The sequence below is a fragment of the Pleuronectes platessa genome, chromosome 6 (assembly GCF_947347685.1).
Source record: "Pleuronectes platessa chromosome 6, fPlePla1.1, whole genome shotgun sequence".
Taxonomy (NCBI): domain Eukaryota; kingdom Metazoa; phylum Chordata; class Actinopteri; order Pleuronectiformes; family Pleuronectidae; genus Pleuronectes; species Pleuronectes platessa.
Window position 1 is genome coordinate 27806311 of NC_070631.1, and position 14744 is coordinate 27821054.

Sequence of the window (14744 nt, forward strand, 5' to 3'; positions counted from 1 at the left end):
TACCATACAGGCTAAAGTGGAGCATCTGTCAACTGAGCTGATAAAACTGGACAATAAATGCGAGGATTTGGAGGCGAGATCGCGGCGCAATAACATACGATTAGTGGGAATTCCTGAAGATTTTTCCACCTTTTCTGCTGCTGTGGATGTTTCCTCTCTGCTCAAGGAGGCGTTTAACCTGGAGAAGGAGCCTCTCGTGGACCGCGCACATCGTACTCTCCAGCCGAAGCCGAAGCCCGGAGAGCGCCCTCGCCCCATAATCGCTCGTCTACACTATCATACAGAGTGTGTGGACATATTGCGCCGAGCCAGGACCCAGCAACGGATCAAGATCGGAGAGCTGAGTTTCTCTGTCTTTCCCGACCATACCCCGAAGACGGCTCGTGCCCGAGCCGCATTCAATGATGTCCGTCGCCGGCTCCGCGAAATACCGGGGATCCGCTATGGTCTGCTATACCCGGCGCGCCTCCGGGTCACTCACAACGGTGCGGAGAGGAGGTTCGATTCAGCAGAGGAGGCCAGCGCATTCATCAGTTCGCTCAACAAGTAAGAGAACCGAGAAGTGATGCACACCGTTGAGGAAGCAGTGACAGTTAATATTGACATTTATTACTCTTTTCAGATAATCTGTTTCCTCTTATTTTCATTAACACACAGTATGTGGTTTTCAGTTTAACTTGGTCTTGATTGGTTGTACCTTCATGTCAAATGTTGCTAGGCTTGCAGGAGCTGAACCCGAAGCTTGTTAGTTATGCAAAAAGCCGAAAGTGTTAGTTTTAGGGATCTGACTCCTTGTGGAGTTAGCACTGGGTTCTCCATCGTTTGGGGATGGGGACGTTGTAAGTGCAATTGGGGGGAGGGGGGGTGGTTCAATGTGTTTTTTTCTTTTTTTTTTTCTCTGTTTTTTGTTTTGTTTTGTTTATTGTTTTGTTTTTTCTTCTTCTTCTTCCTTTTTCTTCTTCTTCCTTCCTTGAGGATCCGCATTCAGTCTATTTCTATCTCTAAGGATTTAACATATGGCCACCAATACTAATACTTCTGATGTTCCACTCACTGGGTCCTCAATGAGATTATTGAGCTGGAATATTAAAGGCATGGGGAGTCCAATTAAGAGATCAAGGATATTTGCTCATTTGAAACGTCTTAAAGCGGACTTAGTGTTTCTACAGGAAACCCACATGCGCACTAAAGATCAGGTCAGACTTAAATGTCCCTGGGTTTCTGAGGTGTTTCACTCTAATTTCAACTCTAAGGCCAGAGGGGTTGCTATTTTAATTAGTAAGTCAATTCAGTTTTCAGCTTCTAAGGTGATATCAGACAAAAACGGCAGATACTTAATTGTTGCAGGTACGCTATTCCATATTCCCATTTTATTAGTTAACATATATGCCCCCAATTTCGATGATCCACACTTTATGAATAAGCTATTTGAACGTCTTCCCTCATTGAACAACAGCCTCCTTATAATTGGCGGGGACATGAACTGTGTAATTGATCCCAACCTAGACCGCTCCAGCCCACGAACTCTGACCCCTTCTTCAATGTCGAGGTCACTTTCAGATTTTGTGTCCAAGAACGGTTGCACTGATCCTTGGAGATTTTATAACCCTCGTAATAAGGAATATTCCTTCTTTTCTCAGATGCATCAATCTTTCTCTCGGATTGATTATTATTTTATTGATGCTAAACTAATTTCCAAAGTACTGGCTGTTAATTATCATCCTATTGTTATTTCTGACCACGCCCCTCTTTCATTAGATATTCAGTTCTCCTCACAACCCCGGTACTCAACACCTTGGAGGTTCAATACATTACTTCTTTCAGATGATAAGTTCACCAAATTTATTACAACTAAAATTGATTATTATATCTCTCTAAATCAAAATGATATGGAACCAATTTCATGTTCACTGCTGTGGGAATCATTAAAAGCATACTTGCGGGGACAAATTATTTCCTACTCTGCCCACTTGAATAAGTCCCGTAAAGCCAAATTGCAAGAACTCTCTATCAATATCACCAAATTGGACCAACAACTCGCTACTTGCCCCTCTCCCAGTTTACTTAAACAGCGTGTTGAATTACAGACTGAATATGATCTCATCACCACTAGTGATGCAGAGCGACTTCTTTTACGATCACGCTCCACATATTATGAACATGGTGACAAGGCAAGTCGGCTCCTGGCTCATCAACTACGTCGCCAGGCTGCCTCACGTACGATCCCTCAAATAAAAGATTCATCTGGCTCATTGCATAAGGATCCCGCCACCATTAATTCTGTCTTTCACTCATTCTATTCCTCTCTATATAAGTCTGAATCTCCACCTGACACCACTGAATTGAATTCATTCCTAGATAGCCTCAACTTTCCTGTGATAAGCTCAGATGCTGCTAAAAAACTTGACTCATTGACGGTTGATTAACGGTAGAAGAAATCACTTTCGCTGCGAGAGGTATGCAGAATAACAAAGCTCCTGGCCCTGATGGATTTCCAGTGGAATTTTTTAAGAGATTTCAGGATAGATTGTCCCCTTTACTACATGCTGTTTATAAGGAATCACTGGAACATGGCACTCTCCCTCCCACTTTAAGGCAAGCCTCCATAAGTCTCCTCTTAAAAAAAGATAAGGATCCGAATCTCTGCGGCTCATACAGACCTCTTTCATTAATAAATGTAGATGCTAAGATCCTTGCTAAAGCTTTGGCCTATCGCCTGGAGAACATTGTACCAACTATTGTCTCACATGAGAACACTGGATTTGTTAAGGGGCGGCAGTTATTCTTTAACGTCCGAACACTCCTAAATATTATTTACTCTAAAACTGCCACAACAACACCTGAAGTAGTTATATCGGTCGATGCTGAAAAAGCATTCGATAGGGTTGAATGGGACTATTTATTTACTGTACTAAAGAGGTTTAGACTGGGTAATGGGTTCATTTCGTGGATACGTCTCCTTTACATATCACCACAAGCAAACATTTCCACTAATGGCATTCAGTCCAATTTTTTCACTCTAACCCGTGGCACCAGACAGGGGTGTCCCCTATCTCCTCTATTGTTCGCGCTAGCTATAGAGCCCCTGTCAATCTTTCTGAGGTCCTCCTCCACTTTTACTGGGATCTCACGATTGGGCACAGAATTTAAGCTGTCACTTTATGCGGATGACTTATTATTGTACGTCTCAGATCCTGTCCTTTCCATTCCCACAATTGTATCTGCTTTCCAGAGATTTGGTTCATTCTCAGGCTATAAAGTGAATACTTCTAAAAGTGAATGCTATCCTGTCAATGCTTCAGCATCACAGCTCACACAGTCAGATGTCCCTTTCAAAATGAGTCTTTCTGGCTTTAAGTATCTCGGGATCAACGTAACCAGAACGTTAAATTCTCTTTTTTCTGCTAATTTCTCACCTTTAATGTCTAAAATTAAATCTGACCTCCAAAGATGGAGGAGCTTACCTCTTTCGTTAATTGGAAGAATTAACGCGGTTAAGATGAACATTTTGCCCAAATTTCTTTTTTTGTTCCATTGTCTCCCACTTTTCCTGCCAAAGCAGTTTTTTAAAACAATTGATCAAACTATTTCTGACTTCTTATGGTGTGGAAAGGCTCCTAGGATCCGCAAATCCACACTTCAGAGATGTAAATTCAATGGCGGATTGGCACTTCCGAATTTCCAACTGTATTATTGGGCGATACATATTCAAAAAATGTCATTTTGGTTCAAGTCAGTGAATCTGCCATGGTGTCACTTGGAGGCACAGTCATGTGTTTCATCCTCCTTACCTGCTCTACTTACTTCTTCTATTCCATCCAACCTCTCTGGCTTCACAAATAATCAAGTGGTTCACTCCACACTTAAAATTTGGTATCAGTTTAGGAAACACTTCAAATTTAAATCAACATCTACTTTAGCTCCTTTACTGAACAATCATTTATTTCGACCTCCGCTCACAGATTCAACCTTTCTCACATGGCATAATAAAGGCCTGAAATGTTTTGAAGATCTTTACAAGGATGGTATTTTTCGCAGCTTTACAGATCTCTCAGGAGAATTTCATCTCCCACCTTCTCATCTCTTTCGATACTTTCAAATTAGACACTGCGCTAAAGACTTGTTTCCAGTTTTTCCCTCCTCACCGCCGACCCTACAGTGGGAGGTGCTCTTAAACCACGATCCACTTCAAAAATCACTCATCTCTAAAGTTTATAATGAACTTCTGTCCTTTGATTGCTCTCCAGTTACTAAAATTAGGGCTGCCTGGGAAGATGAACTAGATCTGAATTTGGAGGATGACTGGTGGGACACTGCTCTTAAGAAAATTCACACAAGTTCATCCTGCGCTCGTCTCACACTTATACAGTTTAAAGTAGTGTTTAGAGTCCACTTTTCTAAAGCGCGACTGTCGAAAATCTATCCCAGTATCACTGACAAATGCGACAAATGTCATGCCTCATCCTGCAATTTAACCCATATGTTCTACTCTTGTCCGCTACTCTCTTGCTTTTGGCTGAATTATTTTGACACCATGTCAAAAATACTCTCAGTGACTATAAAAGTCTCCCCCCATGTTGCCATATTCGGGCTCCCAGAGAACCATAACCGGTTTACCTCTACACAATTAGACATTTTAGCTTTTACTTCCTTACTGGCAAGACGCCACCTTCTTTTCCACTGGAAGTCGACTAAAGCTCCCTCTAGTACTCAGTGGCTCAACGACACCATGTCTCTTCTAAAGCTGGAAAAGATCAGATATTCAGTAAAAGGCAGCTCTAACAAATTTTATAGTAAGTGGCTTCCCTTTCTTACATTCTTCCACTCTCTCCAGTCCCTGCCCCCTGATTGACGGAACCCCCTCTCTCTCTCTTTTCTCTCTTTCTTCTTCCTTTTTATTCATTCATTTATTTATTTATTTTATTTATATATATATATTTTTTATTTATGTATATTTTATTTTTTCTTTCCTTTTATCTGTTTATACTGTGCAGCTTTAATACTTAATTGTTACTTAATATAATTTCCAGTTATCTATCTATCATTATTGTTGTTGTTTTCATTGAGTTGTGTAATGTGTTGTTTGCTGGACCACGTTCATGTGGTCCATAAAATAAGAAAAACTTCCTAGGAGGAAGACTGTATATACTACTCTTGATCAAGATGCGCAGTGTTTTTGTGGTATCAATGTCTTTGTGTATTGCTGATTGTCGTGCTGAGATTTTATGATACCCAATGTAAATTTGACATTGATTTCTGTCCTACTGTGCCTTACCTCCTAATAAAAATATTAAAAAAAAAAAAAAAGATAATTCTGAACTCCAAAAGTTGACTAAGATGATATATCATATATACACTATTTAAATGGTAAATGGTAAATGGATTTGTATTTATATAGCGCTTTTCTAGTCTTGATGACCACTCAAAGCGCTTGAGTGGTATTCATAGCAATTTACATTGCTATGAATTTAATTTTTTGCTGTATCTTTTGCTGATGCTTTTCTTTACTTAATATGACTCAATGCATTTTGTAAATGAAATAATATTTGTAATGGAAATTCTTACCATTATACTACACAATATATTATCTCTACTTATACATACTATTTCTGCTTGTGTAACTGCCAAGATGACATCAGGGCCACAAATCTGAGACTGTGCCACACCAAGACCTCGAAGAGGCCTTCAGCCTGTGTCTGGGTCTTATCTACTGATTTTTACTATTCACTCAGTCAGTGTTAATTTTGGCAGCTATTTTTGATTTAGTCTTAGTCTTAGTCTTTTGACGAAAATGCATATTAGTTTTAGTCACATTTAGTCATTTTTATCCTTCTTAGTTTTAGTCTAGTTTTAGTTGACGAAAACAAATTACATTTTAGTCTAGTTTTAATCACATTTAGTAGCCACATTAAATCCTTTTCTTCCCTTCTCAGGCCCAGGGAACCCGTGTTGTGTCTAAAACTGCATAAGAGTCTAGCTTGCAGTACTTAGGTTGTCCATTAGATATCCCTACCGGCATAAGTCTATAGCAGGGGTCGGCAACCATTACTTTCAAAAGAGTAAATTAAATAAAATTAAACACAGAACTTTGTAGGGCTATTTGAGTCCTCCCCATATTTGTGGAAAATGTATGAAATATGACGTACCCTATTTTGAAATAACTAAAAACATATAGCTGCAGCCTAATAGCTTAAAATATATATTTAGTTTTAAATGTGAAAACTAAAAGTGAGAGCAGGTCAGGCTGGAGGCGGACACAGAAACTTAAGCTCGGTACAAACCACCTGCAGCTTCTGCTCTGATCAAGAAGCTGCTGCGCTGATCTCTGAGCAGCTGAGACCAGAGAAACTCTGTGCTTTCACTGTTTCCATAGTTAAAAATCAGCCGGTGAGTCAGTGAGCAGCTTCTTCATGTGAACGAGCTCTGATCTCACTGTGTCTCTCTGAGCGAGTGAGCGGGGCGGGGGCGGAGCCTCGGGACCGGTGCGCTATCTGGGGCGCACACACACACAGACACACACACACACAGACACACTCACTCGCCCGCTCCTGATACTTCATGGCGGCCTGATACGATGATGTTTAAAAAAATTATGTGAATTAGTCAACCACCAACATTTTCATCTCGTCTCGTCTCGTCAACGAAAGTTAAAAGAGATTTAGTCATAGTTTTTATTTTCAAAGATCCGTTTTCGTTACGTCTTCGTCTCGTCTTCGTCATGGAAAAAAGATCGTTAACGAATAGTTTACGTCATAGTTTTCGTCAACGAAATTAACACTGCACTCAGTTCACACACATAGTTCACACACACACTCGCACGCACGCACACACGCACGCACGCACACACGCACACACACACACACACACACACACACAAACACCTTCATTTCATTTGCATAAAGAGAACATGCCTGCAACTATTTCTTTGTCATTCCCTCTGCAAAATGCTTTTCGCATGCTGTATGATTGTTCGCATTAAGTATACTTAAAAGACTATTATTCTCAAATCTCTTTATTTCAGAAGTCTAGTTTTCTTACTTTCTAGTTTAGGGTTATCTTTGGGTGTATTAGTTTAGGGGAGGAAGCTCTGGGTCCTACGGTCCCTGTGGGCTGGCCCAGACTTCCTCATCTTGTGATATTTTTGGCCAGACCTCCAGTCTCTCATAGTTTTGGTAAAGTATATTAGTTTCATTTTTCAATTTTTCTAAATAAACTTCTTTTTTTTTTAATCTCTGAACTTGCCACAAAATTGAGCCAGGTTTTCATTTTCTGTCTGTGGCCGTAACACCTGGCTTCAATCTTCATTCTGCTAATGACTCTTCTCTGATGAGTTCAACAGTCAGCCAATCCTCACCAGCAACCAACTCAAGCCACCACAACATAGCCAGCCTTCCTCCACAAAGCCTCATCTGCTCTCTGTCATTCCAGCATAGTCTCCAGATCTTCCCTCACTTTGTTCTTTGGACATTTTCATGAAAAATTACCTTTAAATCTTTCCCCACGTCTGTGCACTATTGCACACACTTGCACTATTGTTTTTTTTTTGGAGGTGTATATATATTTTTTCGATATGTATATTTTATTTCTATCTACATTTTTATATTCTATTTAGGGTTGCAAAGGGGCGGACACTTTCTGGAAACTTTCCATGAGCATATTAAGCTCGGGATTTTTGGGAATTAAAAAAAAAAAAATAAATTCACACATTAAACGCTGACCAATAAAAACATCATTCAAAACTCTATTTTAAAGATGTATGGAATGCAGCAAACGCTGCACAGTGAATTTCAACCCTCCACTGTGCATTTCTCCATCACATGCGCAGATAATTCCAAGCATCCTGCACACTACAGCAGGGCTACCAAGGCCTGCTGTAGTGTGCAGGACTAGTCAGGTAAGTTCCGATGATATAACTGGGGGAAATATATTAGCATGCTGATTGAGGATTGTTCATCTGTTCATCTATCCTATTTCTATTCATTTATCCATCAATTTTAAAATATTTTTAAAGACGATTCAAATTGGCCAACTATTTATTTCTCTGGCATTGCTTTAGTGTTTTTTTACAAGCTTTTTTCTCATCTTATTCTACAGAACAATGCCACATGCACTATCTCATGTGTGGAGACATTTCACCCCAGCCAATGTAGAAGGAAAGGCTGTGTACATTTGCAAATACTGTGCAAAGACCTATGTTAAGAATGACACAAAGATGCAGAAGCATATAGTCAAGTGTCAAGAGTTTCCTCAGGGCTCAAATCAGCCTATGACAAAACAAAATGTCAATATTTATGTCTGTATATGACAAGGTAAATACAGTTAGTATAAATTACCCACACAATTTCCAGTTTATTCCCGTTAATTCCTGTTAATTCCTGTTAATTCCCGTATATTTCCATGGAAAGTTTCCAACTTTGAATATTCCCGGAATTTTGCAACCCTAATTCTATTTAATCTTATTTTATTGTTTTGTTATATTTTTTTGTCTGCTTTTAATATTCTGAGCATTGCCATAAGAGAGCCTGTGACCCAAGCATTTAATTGCAAGCAACTGCTTAATGTAATCGTTGTGTATAGGAAAATAAACTCTTGAATCTTGAATCTTGAAAAGTTCACCAGTCCAGTACTACTTACAGGGTTTGCCAATTGATATTTGACAGGCATGACACAAATACGGAACAGCTACAAACCCCTCCCCGCTTTTGGGAAGTCGGATTACGCTTCCATTATTCTCATCCCAACCTACAGACAGCGCCTAAAACAGGAAAAAACTTTTTTTCGGGCAGTTCAACGCTGGAGTGCTGAATCCATTAGCACTCTCCAGGACTGCTTTGAAACAACAGATTGGCAGATGTTCTGTGTTGCAGCTGATGGGGACATAAACGAATACACAGATACTGTCTCTTCATATATCTCCAAATGCATAGATGATGTCGTCCCTAGGGTCAGTGTCAGGACTTTCCCTAACCAAAAGCCCTGGGTAAATGGTAATGTCCGTGCTAAGCTCAGAGCACGGTCCTCTGCCTATAAATCTGGTGACCCGGAGGCTTTGAGGAAGTCCAGATGTGACCTGCGGAGGGCCATCAGAGATGGAAAAAGAGACTACAGGGACAAGCTGGAATCCAACTACCTCAGCTCTGACCCCCGACGCTTGTGGAGTGGCCTGCGACACATCACTGGCTATAAAGGGAGAAATAGCAGTGATGATCAGCATGCTGCCTCCCTACCTGATGACCTCAACACCTTCTACGCACGGTTTGAGGCAACCAACACCCTTCCATCTGCGAGACTGGCTGAGGACCAACACGATGACTGCACTCTGTCCCTGACCGTGGCTGACGTGAGGCGAGAGCTTCAAAGAGTGAAGCCTCGAAAGTCATCTGGGCCCGATGGAGTTCCAGGCCGTGTCCTCAGGGGGTGCGCCGAACAGCTAGCAGAGGTCTTCACCTCCATATTCAACCTCTCCCTACAACTATCAACAGTCCCCACCTGCTTCAAGCAGGCCACCATCATCCCCATACCCAAGAAATCATCCATCACCTGTTTAAATGACTACCGCCCTGTAGCACTGACCTCCACCATGATGAAGTGCTTCGAGCGGCTGGTCAAAACCCGCATCTGCTCGACCCTTCCGAGCACCCTGACCCCTCCCAATTTGCATACCGCCATAACCGATCCACGGATGATGCAATCGCCCTGGCAACACACACCACCCTCTCCCACCTGGAAAAAGCCAACACATATGTGAGGATGCTGTTCGTGGACTACAGCTCCGCGTTCAACACAATTGTGCCTGCCAAACTCGTCCCCAAGCTCAGGAGCCTGGGTCTTATAACCCCCCTGTGTAACTGGATCTTGGACTTCCTGACGAGCAGACCCCAGGTGGTGAGAATGGGCAACCACACCTTCTCTTCACTGACTCTGAGTATCGGGGCCCCTCAGGGCTGCGTACTCAGCCCCCTCCTGTACTCTCTATACACGCAGGACTGTTTGGCAACACACAGTTCCAACATCATCCTAAAATTTGCAGACGACACCACCATCCTGGGTCTCATCTCCAACAACGACGAGACCACCTATAGAGATGAGGTCAGAGGCTTAGAAACATGGTGCCAAGAGAACAACCTGTCTCTCAACGTCTGCAAGACCAAGGAGATGATCGTGGACTTCAGGAAGCTGCAGAGGGGGGGTCACGGTCTGTTACACATCGATGGAGCTGTAGTGGAGAGAGTCTCCGAGTTCAAGTTCCTCGGTGTGTTCATCACAGATGACCTTACCTGGTCCAAACAAGCGGACTCTGTGGTCAAAACTGCACAAAAGAGCTTATACTTCCTGAGGAGACTCAAGAAGTTTGGTATGGCTGCAAAAACTTTAACAAACCTTTGGTGCACCATTGAGAGCATCCTCACTGCCTGGTATGGTAGCTGCTCCGCTGCTGATCGCAAGGCCCTGCAGAGGGTGGTAAAGACAGCGGAGCGCATCATTGGCTGCCATCTCCCTTCCGTGCAAGGTATCTACAGCACAAGATGCCTTAGAAAAGCACTGAAGATCATCAAGGACCACAGCCACCCAGGCTGTGGACTTCTCACACTGCTGCCGTCTGGCAGACGTTACCGTAGCATCCAAGCACGGACTACCAGACTCACAAACAGCTTCTTCCCCCAGGCCATTAGGCTTCTGAACATCACCACTGACCCTCTGAACAGTCACCATGTACATTCTGCTCAGCCACTCATACAAATACACTTACTTCACATATATTCATTTTATTTAATATTCCCCACTTCTTCACCCTATAAACTGCTGCTTCATTTGACTTTGATCTGCCTATGTTAGATGTTATACATATATTCATATTATTTAATTTAATATTCCCCCATCCCTCACCCTGTAAACTGCTGCATCACTTGACTATGTTATATGTTACGATGTTATGTTATATGTTATGTTACATAGTATGTTATTTTTCTATTTTATAAAGTCGTCTACTGCGTAGATATTGCCTGCCATGTCACAAGAATTTCACTGCTCCGATGACGCTGTCATTGGTGCATGTGACAATAAACTCTGATTTGATTTGATTTGATTTGATTTGACAAAATTACAATTCCTATACTTTAGGACACAAACTCTCTCAGGTTGATAATGATGTATTTTTAAATGCATTTAAAGGGATAGTTCAAAACGAAGGAGCTGATCGTGGACTACAGGAAGAGACGATGAGAAGAACAAGCTCCCCTCTCCATCAACAGGACTCCGGTGGAGCGAGTCAGCAGCTTCATGTTCCTCGGGGTCCACATCAGTGATGACCTGTCCTTGACCCATCACACAGACTCCATCAGGAAGACGGCCAAGGAGCGACTCTTCTTCCTCCGCAAGCTGCGTAAGCTCCACATGGATGACAGGATTCTCTGCAACTTCTACAGGTGCACCATAGAGAGCATCCTGAGTGGCTGCATCACCGCCTGGTATGGCACCGCCCTGAACCGTAAGGCTTTACAGAGGGTGGTGAAGTCTGCCCAGCACATCACCAGGAAGGCGCTACCATCCATGGAGGACCTCTACACCCAGCAGTGCAGGAAGAAGAGCAACCGGATTATGAAGACCCTTTCACCCCAGCAATAAACATTTTTGCCTGCTGCCGTCTGGCCGCAGTACCGCAGCATCCGGGCCAGCACCACCAGGCTCAGAGACAGTTTCATCCCACAGGCCATAAGACTTTTAAACTCCTTCGAACTGCAATAACTCCACTAAATAAGCACCGTGGCATATTTGCACTATTGCACATAATTGCACTACTGTTTTCTCTTTCTACAGCTGTATATATAAATATTTATATATATATATTTTATTTCATATTTAAAAAATGTATATTCTATTTTATATCATTTTATTTAAATTTTGTTTTTGTTTTTTAATTATTGAGCATTGTTAGAAGAGGCCTGTGACTCAAGCATTTCATTGCCAGCGACTGCTTAATGTTATCTCTGTGCATTTGATAATAAAACTCTTGAATCTTGAATCTTGAATCTTGAACTTCCGGTTGCGGAAGATGAACAAAGCATGATGTAAATGATCTTGTTTCAAGTTGAATTTGAATGCCTGGGCTTGCGTACACTTAACACTACACAAGCAGCATGGAAGCATTTTTTTTTTCTGTTTAATTAGGTATGAAAAAGGGAACACTTTGGCTGCCACACTGTTTACCCCTGAGACTCCTAAAGTGTTTTGAGGACTCCAACACTTCACCCACCCCTCCATCAGCAAAGTGGAGAGTAGATAATGAGTGAATTGTCATTTTTCTGTGAACTATAATTTGCCTTTTCTGTGATTTTCATTTTTATTGTCACACTAGGATGTTATCCCATTGGATATAGAGTAAGAGCCCAGAGTCACAACCTGACTTAAGCCTGGGCAAAGTAGGCAGGGCATGAGTTTCATCTAAAAAAATTAAAATTATTCAAAGAAATAAAAAGGAAATTATAATGTATTATGATGATGACTAATCACCTCATATAGTTCTCTAGATCTTGGATCTTTGTGCTGAATTCAGTCCATAATTACACAGATAGACCCGACAGAACTGAACCATCCCAGTAAAACCTAAGTTCTCACCAGTCTGGTTTATTAGCCGACAGGTATGTGCCTGCTCAGAGAGAGTCATCACACAAGTGAATCAAATGGTTTGAGGTCACCACATTCTTGCATAACCATCTGTTTTTATCCAATGTGTTCTGTTGTTTGTATTGAACTTTCTCATGATAATGCCATATATCTCACACTGCACTCCACACCCTATGTTTCATGTTGTTGTAGTAAGGGGGTGCTTCATAAGAATCTGCAAAAATGTGTTAACCTCAAGAGCTGCACAGTCCATTCATTAACTCTGGCAGTATAACATATTGACTTGAGTTTGTATTTAAAATTAGGCCCCATTTAGCTGAAAAGGTAAGATCAGGTATTGGCGTCCTTTATATGTAGCATTTGGTCAACACATTTTTAATTCTAGACGATTAAAGCTAATAGGAGACACAGGTAAAAAGTTTGGATATTGGCACATTATTCTTTTAATTCCATCCTTTTTGAACCACTTTAGTTAATAAATATGACAGACACTGCATGTAGTGTGTTGATGACTCCACTGGTTACAGTAATATCTAAGATGTTAAGGATCCTATAATGAATGATGGTAAATTACACCCTTGCTGTCCGAATGACAACCACCACATAAGACAAGTACGCTGCTAAAGAAAATAAAGGGAACACGTAATCATATCAGCAAGTCAGAGTTGGGACCAGGAAGCAGAGCTGCAGTGCTACACACTTCTCTGCGCTCCCTCTGGATCAGTCACACAACCACAAACCCATAAGGATTATGTCTGACCACCGTCCCATTAAATTACGTAAATCAAACAATAACAGAGGGAGAATTTTGCACAACATCAAAGACTTTTAGACATAAGATCACTGTCATCGAAGGCTATTTTAGTTAATGAACTAGTCTCAGATCGCAACATAGATTTATTGTCCCTCACTGAGACCTGGCTGCATCCCGATGAATATGTCAGCCTAAATGAATCTACTCCCCCAAGTCATGTAAATTCACACGTTCCCCGAATTGCCCCTCATAGAACAACAAAGTGCTGCTCATCGATGCCCTGTATGAATGTGTGAATGTGTAAGACATAGTAAATTAGCTCCGTAGTATAATTCCAACACACAAGAATTAAAACAAGCTTCAAGAAAACTAGAAAGGAAGTGACGCTCCAACAATCGTGTTGAAAATCTCATAGCCAGGAAAAATAGTGTAAAAGCAAATAAGAAGGCCCTCCAAAAAGCAAGAGCTGCCTACTACTCCAAATTAATAGAAGAAGATAAAAAACCCAGGTTTCTCTTCAGCACTGTAGCCAGGCTGACAGAGAGTCACACCTCCACCCAACCCAGTATTCCTCGGTCCGTGAATAGCAATTTCTTTATGAACTTCTATTGAAATACACACACTTTAGCGTGTGGTCAGATACACATACCATGTCCTTATACCTTATTATTACACTCTGCAGAACAGTCAACACTTTGTACCACACATCCCAGCTCCCTGTTTTAATTCACACACACACAAAGTAGAACACCAACAGCAGATAAGGAGCAGACCTTGGCTAAAATCTCTCCCCCACAATACACTAAGGCAGCTGCTTTGAGACAGAAACATTATGACCTCTGGTAACCACGACAACGGAGTGTACGTACGATATCTTCATCACGCGACATTCCAAGAGGATGAGGCACTGCCCCGTCTAGATGCAGCGGCCTCCATCTAGTTTTGACCAATCCAAGAAGAACCCCAGTCACGCCCAATATATCGATATATAACCGATATAATATGTGCGCACTCTGTTTAAGCGTCTCTTTTCCTATGCAGGCTCCTGCGTAGAACTAGAGACCCATGCATGTTCAATTGCTGGACACCGCGTTTTCCTGACCTGTGACCTCTGGATAAACTTGCTTAATTTCAACTTGAGAACGATGACTCCTCTCCTTTGATTTTCCACCCGCAACAAATTGGTAGCAGAGGATGGTTTTAGACGATTGAAAAGAGCGGAGTGGAAATCAACCAGTCGGGGAGGAGGTCGTCTCTCGGACGGGAAAGAACCGCCCTGCGTGGCTTGTCTCTCCTCGGGAACCTGATCAAAACAGCGCTGTACTATTAAAAGGTAAGCAGAGCCTATTTAATTGAAATCTGCATA